The sequence below is a fragment of the Podarcis filfolensis genome (assembly GCF_964270895.1).
Source record: "Podarcis filfolensis genome assembly, chromosome: 14".
In the NCBI taxonomy this organism is placed as follows: Eukaryota; Metazoa; Chordata; class Lepidosauria; order Squamata; family Lacertidae; genus Podarcis; species Podarcis filfolensis.
The window spans coordinates 34,361,925-34,374,704 of NC_139616.1; positions in this window are offsets into that span (position 1 = coordinate 34,361,925).

Genomic DNA, 12,780 nt, shown 5'->3' on the forward strand with positions numbered 1-12,780 from the left:
CAGTGGCCCATCTAGGGCAGCAACTTGTTCTCACAATAGCCAATCAGATACCACAAGGGGAAGGATGCAACCAGGCCCAGAATGCAACAGCAACACTTGTAATTCCGGTCCAGTGGTATTCAGAAGCATTCTGCCTCTGACAGTAGAGGGAAAGCACAGCTAGAAGCCTCATCCTCCACGAATCCTCTTTTGAAGTCACCTAAACTAGTGACCATCACTAAATCTCGTGGGAGCAGATTCCATGTAAGTTGCATGAAAAAGTACATTTCTTTATTTTCCCTGAACCTTCCATTGGATGGCCTTGAGTTCCAGTACTTGGGGGATGGGGACTTCTCCCTATCCACTTTCCAGTGGTTCTCAACCTGTGGGTCCCCAGATGTTGTTGGACTACAACTCCCACCATCCCAGAGCACTGGCTTTGCTAGCTGGGGTGATGGGAGTTGTAGTTCAACAACATCTGGGGACCCACAGGTTGAGAAAGGCTGCTCTAGACCATATATAATTTTATACACCTCTACCATGTCTCCACCTTGAGCCATATCTGTCTAAACTACAAGGAGACAAGAAGAAGTATAGATAGTCTGGGCATGTGGATGTCCCTCACTCAATCTGTCTTAAACACCATGCAAACCCCTCTTCTGCAGAGAGAGACCCACAAGGCCAGGCTGGTTCCTAGAAAACATCTATTACAGGACAGACCAAGAACTGAAAACTATTGCGTTGTAACCCATGCTAGCCCTACTCAAGAGAAGACCCATTGAAATTAACAGCCTTGACTAACTCAGGTCCACTCTTTTCAATGGGTCTACTCTGAGTAGTAGAACATAGTTGGCTACATTCTCACACGTGAAACATACAAGAGAGAAGTCACCTGTATTCTTGGCATGTCAGAAAACTGTCTTAATGTTTGGTAAGCGAAGCGGGATGGTATTATAGAACGTAGCACTCTGTAGCTCTTTCTTTTTGCTGGTCACCAGACTGAAAGCTTCCCTATCTTTCCTGTCACCAAATCTTCCTTTCCCCCTTCTCTGCTCCCCCACCTTTCTGCAAAATGCACCCCCCTCCATCTTAATCACAAATGCCCAGCTCTCTTCTCCCATTCAATATGCACCCCCTGCTGCGTCCTTTAGAACCTGGGGAAAGGATAACTTCAGCAACAGCTGCTGGCTCAAACTTCCCTTGGCAATCACATCCTCCTCCCCACCCTGCCCCCAGCCCAAAGAAGTCTCCCTCCCCCTCCCAATAGAAGAGAGTCTATATACTCCCTGAAAAAGCCCATGCTGAAAAAGCCCTGAAAAAGCCCATGGCATGCATTTCCGTTGTCTCAAGCCCAGCTCAACATATGCATGGAGTCGCATCCTCAGTTGCTGTGCATGTGTGCAAACTCTCTCACACACAGGGAAGTATAGAGAGGGGAAATGCAAACAGTGGCGCCAAAAGACCAGGAAATGCAAGAGGTGCATTTCTAGGCAAAGCTCAGTCGTATGAAAGACAAGCACAGTGACAGCGGGGGTAATAAATGGCCTTTGCTGATTGCTCACTCTCTCATCATAATTCTAGAACTCGGGGACATCCAATGAAGATCAGGACAAACAAAAGAAAGGACTTCTTCACACAGCCTGAAGTTAAACTATGGAATTAGTTCCCACAAGAGGTAGTGATGGCCAGCATCTTGGGTGGCTTAAAAAAAGAGGATTAGGCATATTCAGGCAGGATAAGCCTTTCAGTGGCCACTAACAATGATGGCCACATCCACAGTTGGAGGCAGCATGCATCTGAATACCAGCTGCTTGAAGCCACTGGGAGAACAGCATGTGGACTAGGAACATAGGAAGCTGCCTTATACTGAGTCAGACCACTGGTCCATCTAGCTCAGCATTGTCTACACTGATAGGCAGTGGGTCTCCAGGATTCCAGGCAGGACTTTCTCCCAGCCCTACCAGGAGATGAACCTGAGACCTGCTGCGTGCAAATCAGATGCTCAGCCCCTGACCTATGGTTGTTATGAAGCTTTGGCCTGAGCCAGCAGCGCCCATATTATGCTCTTAAAGGTAAAGGGACCCCTGACCATTAGGTCCAGTAGCAGACAACTCTGGGGTTGCGGCGCTCATCTCGCTTTATTGGCCGAGGGAGCCGGCATACAGGTTCCGGGTCATGTGGCCAGCATGACTAAGCCGCTTCTGGCGAACCAGAGCAGTGCATGGAAACGCCGTTTACCTTCCCACCGGAGCGGTACCTATTTATCTACTTGCACTTTGACGTGCTTTCAAACTGCTAGGTTGGCAGGAGCAGGGGCCGAGCAACGGGAGCTCACCCCGTCACGGGGAATCGAACAGCCAACCTTCTGATCGGCAAGTCCTAGGCTCTGTGGTTTAACCCACAGCACCACCTGCGTCCATTATGCTCTTAGGTTCTCTCTAATAGCAAACACAAGAGGTGGAAAAAATGAGGCCCAAACAGGGCTGCTGAGAGGTGTAAGTGTGCTTTGCAAAAGTGTGAAGTTTTTTTTAAAAAAAGAACATGAACACCAATGAAATACTGAGAAGAGGACTTGGGAAGAATATAAATTCTGTTTAAATTGCCTTCCCCTTCCCGATTAGGTAAAAAAGGTAAGGTAAAGGACCCCTGGATGGTGAAGTCTGGTCAAAGGCGACTATGGGGTGCAGCGCTTATCTTGCTTTCAGGCCGAGAGAGATGGCGTTTGTCCACAGACAGCTTTCTGGGTCATGTGGCCCGCATAACTAAAGCGCTTCTGGTGCAACGGAACACTGTGAAGGAAACCAGAGCACACTTTCTCGCCACAGCGGTACCTATTTATCTACTTGCACTGGCATGCTTTTGAACTGCTAGGTTGGCAGGAGCTGGGACAGAGCAACGGGAGCTCACCCCGTCGTGGGGATTCGAACCGTCGACCTTCAGATCAGCAAGCCCAAGAGGCTCAGTGGTTTAGACCACAGTGCCACCAACATCCCAATTATATTACACTAGAAACAGTGACAAGAAACCTCTAAGTCAGGTGGCCAAATGTGTCCTACTTTACAGCAGGCAGACCTCCGCCTGAAGGGCAGTCAGGGGACAGTCCTCTATTTGAAGGCATCCCCACTTTGAAAGGCTGCCTGGTCAAAGCCTGAGTTAAAGAACTTGGACAGCAGGCACACAGGATTTGTCCCTCTTCTCTTTAAATTCAAGTCATCCTTCTGAAATTTGCATCTATAGATGTAAAGTAGTTATTCACGTTTTAATGCATGGCTATATCCCTTGCCTGTTCTTTTTTTTTGGTGATGTGTACATTTATATTTATTGCTATTATAAAATTTATCACCCGGCCCTTCCCCAGCAGGTGCTAAGGCATTTACAACAATATAAGATTCAAAATTAAAAACATTTAAAACTGGTTACAGTCACAGGAATAGGGTGTGCCCTGAAAACACACATTTCAGGTGTCAAAGGTCAGGGTAAAGAGGCCACATGGTCTAACGCCTGCATGACCCCAGACTGAACAATCTCAAATATTAGAAGTAATATTTCATATCAGATTAGGCAGGGGAGACAGTACAGTGCAGCAGTTAGAGGGTCAGACAAATCCCTGGGAGACTGGGATTCAAATCCCTACTTGGCCAGTCACAGTCTCAACCTAGCCTACCTCACAGGGTTGTTGTGAAGTTTAAACAGCATGAAGGAGGAAAACACTGCATGCCACCTTGGAGGAAAGGTGAGATAGAAATGTAATGTAATAAAACAAATAAATTCACAGAGCAATCATTTTCCATTTCAGTTAACTGAACAGAATTGTAACATATGCTATGATATGGGGTGTCTTGCTGGGAGGGATAGAGGCAATGCATTTCCAAGAAAGGGAACAGAAATCTGCATAAAATTTGTATATGCTAATTCCAAGGTGTAGATGCTAATTTAGAAGTGCTACAATTTAAACAGAAATGCAATGGGAAGGACTTTGGCCAGGTGACTTGCTTGATAGGTAACAATGGACAATGTTAAAGCCCCATCCCACTCTCCTTTCTTGGGATTCTTCCTCTCTGAAATATAGAGGATTCCTTCAAATAGAGGACTTTCCTGGATAACGTAGGACGCATACGGACAGAGCTTCCCTTCTAAATTTCCTGCTGGGTGGCAAGGCAAGGGTTAACACAGCCCAGTTCTCAAGAGGTGGTGTTGTTGACAGCTGTGATGAATGAGGCATGAATCCACCTCTGGCTGGACTGAGAGGCAGGATGGGGGTGTGCGGAGGAGAGAAAATTACCATTATCCACACCCCATGCTCCACTTTTCTCAGCAGGAAGATCTTTCTTCTCTGTTTTGGCACTGGGAGACTGTCTCAGGGCACGAACTCCAGGTCACTTCACAGGGGGGACTTGCTCCTTCCTTACACCCTTGAAACACCCTTGCTTGCTCACATCCAGGGTGGCAAAACAATCCCCACCCACCCACTTCCCAGACTGACTACGGTATTTCTAAGGCTGCATCATTAAGTGGTGATTAACACCAGGAAAGACCCACTTTAACTGGCAGAGTCGAAAGCAAAAGGTTTTCTGGGCTTTTTGTTTAGCGTAGACTTACTTGTCCTGATCAAGGATAAGCAATAGTATGTACTGCTCTATTCTACCTTAATCAGAACCCACCTGGAGTCCTGTGTCCAGTTGAAGAAGGATATTGGCAAGCTGCAACACGTGGAGAGGAGGGTGACCAAGATGATCGGGGGTCTGGATTGAACTTTTGTGGTCTCTAGCTGTTATGATAAAGATAACAGGGATTAAAATTGTTTAAGTCATAAAATTTAAAAAGTTGAGTGGAAAATAAGGTGTTAATTAAAAGGAATGTTAAGAGATTAGTATTTGCTGGATTAACAATTTGAACTAGAAAACAAGAAGGGGAGGTATGAGGAAGTCAAAGAAACATGTTACTGAAAAATTGTTATTGAAATTGATTTGTTTTCAATATTTTTCTTTTTCTTTTTCTTTTTGTGTTTGCATAAAATTGGAAAACTTAATAAATATTTATATATATATAAAAAAAGATGATCGGGGGTCTGAAACCAAGCCTTATGAAGAATGGTTGAGGGAGTTGGGTATGTTTAACCTGGAGAAGAGAAGACCAATTTTCATGTCTCTTTTGTAGGAAATGTATACAGTCTTACCTCAGAAGCCCAAGAGAATCCATTCTGGAAGTCCGTTTGACTTCCAAAACATTCAGAAACCAAAGCGCAGCTTCCGATTCGGACGTTCAGCTTCCAAAAATAGTTCGCAAACCAGAACACTCACTTCCGTGTTTGCGGCGTTCGGGAGTCAAAATGTTCGAATCGCAAGGCATTTGACTTCCAAGGTACGACTGTACTTGTTTGTGTGTTCTGTCACACGGAAGATGGAGCAAGCTTGCTTTTTGCTGCTCCAGGGGGTAGGACCTGAGGCAATGGATTTGAATCTACAAGAGATGACCCTTGGGGTCCCTTCTAACTTTACAATTCTATGATTCTGCGAGTATTTATAGCATGCTTCATAGCTCCCAGAGGGCTATATTCTCCCTCCACTGTCGGTGGCAGTACAGTCTCTGAATACCAGATGATGGCAATCACAGGTGGGGATAATGCTGTTGTGTGCAGGTCCTGATTGTGGGATTCCCATTGGTCTATAGCTGGCCACTGTGAGAGTAGGATGTTGATTTCGATGGACCTTTTGTCCAATCTAGGCCTAGGCTCTTCTTACATTTCTGCATTCTTAACCAGGGTGGAATCCACACACACATTAAAAAAACGCTGTGCCAATGCTTTTTTAAAAAACGTTTTGAAAAATACATTGGAATTGCCATAGCTCACTATCGCCATCTAGTGTCACCTTTGTATATTGCACTTTACTTAAAACATTTTATTTGCAGCTGTGTAGCTGAGTATTATTTGGTCCACACTTCCTGCTCTCATCACCGGTCTTCTCTTGTGCCAACCTAGGCAGGCAGCACCTCCTGCTGAGGACCTCTGAATCAGGAGACATATTAAAATGCTGTATATTGGGGAAAATATCCTTGCAAAACTGTGCATATTAGGCAAAACCGCATAGAATAATATTTATAGTGGGGGAAAGCTGCACTTAAACATTAGTGAACTTTTATTAGGTTAAGGTCTGGTTAACTACAATAACACCCCCCTTTTTTCCTTTCTTTTTTGGTTCTGTTTTGTTTTCTACATAGGTACTAGTTTCTTCTTCTTTTTGTGTCTTACCTTACTCTGCACACTTGTAATTATGTACTTTTTATTTTTCAATAAAGAATATAAAATGATAATAATAATAAACATGAATTTGCTAACGGATGTGGAGATCTGAAGACTGAAAAAAATGAGAAAATGAAAAGTTTTCCCCATTCCTACCCATTGCAGCCCAATCAATCAATATCCAGTCATGTTGGAGATGGTTCGTTCTGCCATGATCAGATTGAGGAAGCCTTTTAGAAGGAGCCTGGAGAGCTGGAGACTTTGAGTTCACCAGCAAGGAAATGCAAAGGCTCCAGGCAGCTGATGCTGAAAGGGCCACCATGTAACACCAAGGAAGGCAGCATCTGTTTGCAGGCCAGTGATAAGCAAGAGGGCCTCTTCTCCCCTCAGTGGAACGAAGTGCCTGCATGCCAAGAATATGGCGTGTGGATGGCTTTGTGGGGTATATATAATGCAGCATTCACAAGAGCCGGGGAGCAGATGTTTCTCTGTAGGTGAGAAGGTGGCCGAGCCTCTCATCCAGGGGAAAGCAATGCCCTCATTGTTTGAGCATTCCACTCTCTAGGCTCTACAGATGTGTCTGATCTCATTCAGACCGGATGGAGAGCTCAAGGCGGAGGAAGCGCAGGCTCAAGGCAGGCCTGCCGCAAGCGTTTGGCACGTTGGGGTGTGAATGAGAAGGTGCAGAAAGATCCCCATCCCATTCTTGGACGGACACTGGAGATTGACAAGCCGCACGCCATGCAGATCTTTCAATGCAGCGCTAGTGTGGTTTTAGTGGTTAGAATGTCCGACTAGAACCGGGAGACAAGGGTTCGAATCCACACCTGGCTATGAAGCTCACTGGGCGATTGTGGGCCTCTCAGCCTAACTGACCTATGAGGAGGAAGAGAGCTCCTTTAAGAAAAGGGTGGGATTAAAATGCAGGGCATGTGTGCTGTGTCCTGTTGAGGTGGTGGTGGCGGCACTCGACCTTCTTCTGATAGGAACTGCTTGAGAGGGGAATGGGGGGGTCAGGGAGGTTCACTGGGACGCGGGTGGCGCTGTGGGTTAAACTGCAGAGCCTAGGACTTGCCAATCAGAAGGTTGGCGGTTCGAATCCCCGTGACGGGGTGCGCTCCCGTTGCTTGGTCCCTGCTCCTGCCAACCTAGCAGTTCAGCACGTCAAAGTGCAAGTAGATAAATAGGTACCACTCCGGCTGGAAGGTAAACGGCATTTCCATGCGCTGCTCTGGTTCGCCAGAGGCAGCTTAGTCATGCTGGCCACATGACCCAGAAGCTGTACGCCGGCTCCCTCGGCCAATAAAGCGAGATGAGCGCCGCAAGCCCAGAGTCGGCCACGACTGGACCTAATGGTCAGGGGTCCCTTTCCCTTTCCCAGGGAGGGTCAGTTGTGAGGGAGTGAGAAATGTCCCTATTTTCATCAGAGGAATGCTGAGGGTATGCAAGCATGGAGACAGCAGACTCAGCAGGTCCCCAGCTCACCTGGTCTCAGCCTTCCACACCATGGTCAGGTGCACTCTAAGTTATATTAGCTATTGCAAAGTAGATGGGGCTGAGAGTGAGTGACTGGCTCTAAGTGTGTTTCACAGCTGATTGGGCATTTGAACCCTGGTCTCCCAGATCATAGTCCAGCACTCTAACCCGGCTGGCTGGCTGTTTCTTATCTTTGCCCTCTAGCAATTTGATCCATCCTACTTTGGGTTGTGTGTGTGTGTTTCAGCTCACCACATACCTGTGAGCTTCACCCCCAGGCCTAGCAACAGTTGCCCACTTGGTGTGAGATTCCCCCACTTCATCTTAACGAGGTGCAAAGGGTTGGAAGCCAATTAGGAACAGCTTGTCAACATCGTTAAGTAAGCTTTGCTATGCCGGAAACAAGCCAGGTCTGCTGGGCATTCCTGGAGTTTGAAAGGCGGCAGCATGCCAGAAATCAGCACTCAGGGGCTTGTAAATCTTCAAGAACCAACCCTAGAACAGACTGGCCTTCCTCTGCTGATGATGGAACATTTATTATGCAGTCCCAGCCACACTTACCCATTAAGGTGCCCTTTTCATTTGTGAATTTATGCCCTTGATGGTAGTGGAGCAGTTATGCTCTCACATTTTCAATACCATTTGTTTTGCAGGTTTCAGGGCAGTCATACTCCGTCATTTCCAATTAGTGCATGTCCCCTCACTTCCTGCTGAATTTCCCTAAGTTTTTAATACTGTAATTATGTGTGTTTATTTGGAAAAGTGCTAACCAGGCTTAGGGAAGGAGGTGGGAGGACTCTAGGACCCTGTCACAGCCATCACACTTCCTCCTTGATCCAGACTGACTCCCCACCAATAACAATATACTATAACAATACACCACATCAGCTATAACAATAGACAACATCAGGCACTTTGCCAAGCAGGTGTGCTCCAGCTGTTTTGGACTACAACTTCCAGCCAGCCCAGACAATGCTGGCTAGGGCAGGTAGAAGTTGTAGTCTAATACAGTTGGTGGGGAATACCAGGCTGGTGAAGTGTCTGATACAGTATATATTTTCCAGAAGAGCAAGTACCCTCCTGGCTTTTAAATCTGCACACACTACCACATATGAGCATATCATAAGAGCTGGTTATTCAGCAGTGCTATGTAATCATGTAAGTGAAGAGAGCACCAAAGTCAAATCTGAGGAATCTCTTTGGCTTCCTTTCAGAAGTGGGTCACATGCCAGTTTTGGGCGGGACCCGAGAGAAAAGTAGGTGGAGCTATGGATTGAATTATTATTAAATTTTTTTAAATACCCTGCTTTGCACCTCATCTGGGTCTCAAAGCAGCTCACCAAAAAGAGAGAAAAGAACGTATAATATACCGTACTTCTCTGAATTTTTCAGTACAGTCGTACCTTGGAAGTCGAACAGAATCCTTTCCGGAAGCCCGTTCGACTTCCAAAATGTCTGAAAACCTTTTGGTACAGCCAATCAGAAGCCGCAGAAGCCCTGTCAGACGTTCAGGTTCCAAAACAACGTTCGCAAGCCGGAACAATCACTTCCAGGTTTGTGTCGTTCGGGAGCCAAAACAACTGAGTTCCAGGGCATTCGACAACCAAAGTACAACTGTATAGTTCTTCAGCTACGGAATGTGTCCAAAAGGGCATTTACCGCTGTAAAATGTCCCCATACAGTAATTTATTAGTGAAAATGACATACAGAAATGCATTATATTAGGGGAATTTTACCAAAATGTGTATACTAGGAGAAATTTGCACTAAAATGCAAAACATTTTAGGACTGAAACAAAACCTGTTGTGGAGAACTGAATTTAAGACCGGAAAAAGGAAAAACTGAGACTGACAAGATTCACCCACCCCAAATCCTGGTGTACCTTCTTCCCACCCTTGCCTTTTTAAAGGAGCAGAAACAAACTGGGGGCCCCTTCCCAATCAGTTGGCAACCTTACGTTAAGCCTGCTGTCCAGGGGATTCAGACTCTGAAAGGCAAAATCTGTGGAACATGTAAATACTTTTTAAAGCACAATTATCCTGCCATTTGAAAGGCATCATACATTATTCCCACAAAGGGGTAGCAGAGCACATAACTGTGCAGATGTGGCAGGCCTGGCCCCAGGGCAGTGAAAGGAACTGGGGTTTTGGGGTGGGGGAGGACAGTGTTTCCTGCTGACATCCCTCCACCCCTTATGAAGATGGTGGGCTTTGATCTTAAGCAAGACTAACAGTCATTTATGATAACCAGCTGGGAGGAGGCTGCTATGATGGCCCCTCGCCTTGTGTTGCTTCCAACCCTGGGACCCCTGACTTTTGAACTCTGACCCCCCACCGTCTCAGTGCCCCACTGCAGGGAGCCTCCAGAGCTGAGATAATGAAGATCATGAAAGTGAATAGAGCCAACAGAAGAAATTATGCCACTGATGACCGGGAGGCTAAGAATGGACGAATATGCCAATTTCACTTTCTAATTCTCCCTCCCCCTCCCACCCTTAACCTCCATTCTCCATATTTCCACATTGGCTTGAATATATGGGGGCTTGAGTGTGTGTTGTATCCCCTCGTGAAAATTCAACAGAATTTTAGTGTGAATTTCTCCTAATAGACACGCTTTCGTATGCAATTGTTCCTAATATAAAGACGTTTCTGTATGTGATAGTCCCTAAATACATTCTGTATGTTATCTCCACCAATATAGGCATATTTAATGCACACTTCACCCCAGTTTATGCATTTTTGCACACATTACTTGGCAGGAGAACTGCATTCCAAATCTGGACAAGTGTGAATTTTGAAGGATAACCGGGTTGAGTTCCACGTATTATTTTGGAAAATGCAAATTAGGTAAGTTCCCTTTTAAATGCGAACTGAATAGAGTTTCTCCACTCTCCCTAACAGAAGATGGATCAGGATCTACCAGTAAATCTCTGAGTGATTTTCAGTAGATCACAGCAAGGGATGCCGAGAGGCTCCTAATGGATTCCACCCCATTTATGAATTCTGGATCCTGTGCAAGTTGCCTAAATGTGGACACAAACTCTGCTCAGACTGGCTGGAGACAGGAGACTTTTGAAGACATTTTGAAGTGTATACGTGCAATGCTGGATTACTAAATAGGCAGAGTAGGCACCGCGGTGCCTGTGGGCTCCACGCCTTTTAGGGGCCTCACGACAATGGATCAAAATAACATTGTGTAATAAAACTGGTTAATTAAAATTGTTGGTTGGTAAAATAAAAAACGTATTAGGAGATGATTTGCAAGGCCCCCCCCCCCGAGATTTAGACTGCCTGGGGGCCTCTATGGGGCTTAATCTGGAACTGTATACTTGATTCTGACCAAACTAAGCCTAGGCAAAGGTAAAGGGACCCCTGACCATTAGGTCCAGTCATGACCGACTCTGGGGTTGCAGTGCTCATCTCGCTTTATTGGCCGAGGGAGCCGGCGTACAGCTTCTGCGTCATGTGGCCAACATGACTAAGCCGCTTCTGGCAAACCAGAGCAGCGCACAGAAACACCGTTTACCTTCCCACTGGAGCGGTTCCTATTTATATACTTGCACTTTGACGTGCTTTCGAACTGCTAGGTTGGCAGGAGCAGGGACCGAGCGACGGGAGCTCACCCTGTCACAGGGATTCGAACCGCTGACCTTCTGATTGGCAAGTCCTAGGCTCTGTGGTTTAACCCACAGCGCCACCCGCGTCCCAACTAGAGCAAAATATACATCCATAGGTTTAGTTTGGTCAGAATTGAGCATACACTTCTGGAATTAAAGCTAATTTGTCCGGTTCTTCTTGCATTTTTATGTTCAGGGAAGCATCCATTCTGTCTTTGTGACCAGGGCTGTCTCTATCACTAGGCAGCATCTGGTCGGCCGCTATGAAAACAGGATGCTGTACTAGGTGGGCCATTGGTCTGATCCAGCAGCCAGGCTCTTCTTAACTGGAACTGTCTACTCTACCAGCTGTTTTTATGTGCAAGAGATATCACTTATTTCTATCCATTTACATCCTATCTTTCTTCCAGGTAGTGGACATGGTCCTCCGCCCTCCTTATTTTGGCCTCACAACAAATCTGAGGAGGAGTTTAGGCAGAGGGATTGTGACTGGCGCAAGCCACACACACACACATACCCATGCTTCATGGCCAAGCGGGGCACTGGACCCTGGTTTCCCAAGTCCAAGGTCAATATAACCCCACCTTGGGCTCTGCACAATGTTATATCGTCATATTGGGTATGTGTGTGTCTAGTTAAATATTCTGGGTTTGTGTGGGCATATTAAAAAAAATCTTAATACAAAATTGTTAATAGTAAAGGAAAAAGTTGTGGCTGGGGCCTTGTGATGAAGAGTGCCTGCCGTTTTTCAGAATTTACCAACACAACACTGCACTACTCCCCACCCCTTGCAATGCAGCTCAGAAGAGATGGGAGACTGGTAGATGCCTTGCTCTGCTCTTATTTCAGCCTACCAGATTTATGAGTGTTTGCAGAACAAAGGAGAGCAAGGGTCGGCTAGCCCTTTAATCTCCAGCGAACTGCCTAGAATCCCAGATCTTTCTCTTTCTCCCTCCTTTTGCAAACTTGCTGCTTCTCTCCTAATCACAATTCTGGCGGGAGCTGTGATTGATGGGGGCAGGACAATTGGGCCTCCCAACTTTGTGCCTCCTGCCCTCCATCCCCCCCTCCTCTCTGCCGCCTTTTCGTTTATCTCCCCTCATTTTATGGTAATGAGCCCTGGCTGCTTTCCTGCTCGCAAGCAGTCTTGGATGCTTCCCCTCCAAAGGCATCCAAAGAACCACACAAATATTACGGTGTTTTGTCCAGGGTGTGCAGTACGTGAAGGGTGAATAACTCCTCCGCTTGTTCTTCTCTGCAAAGCACACCCGCCTTTCTCTGAGCACCTTGTTGACCCAGAGACCACCACGAACCTTCGACATCTCTCTCTCTCTCTTTTTTTTATAAATATTTATTGAGATTTTGCAAAGAACAAAAAGTTTACAAAATAAGAAAAAAGCATATAAAAAGAAAGAAATAAGAAAAAACATACAAAAATACATAAAAAAGAAAAACAAAAAAAAGAAAA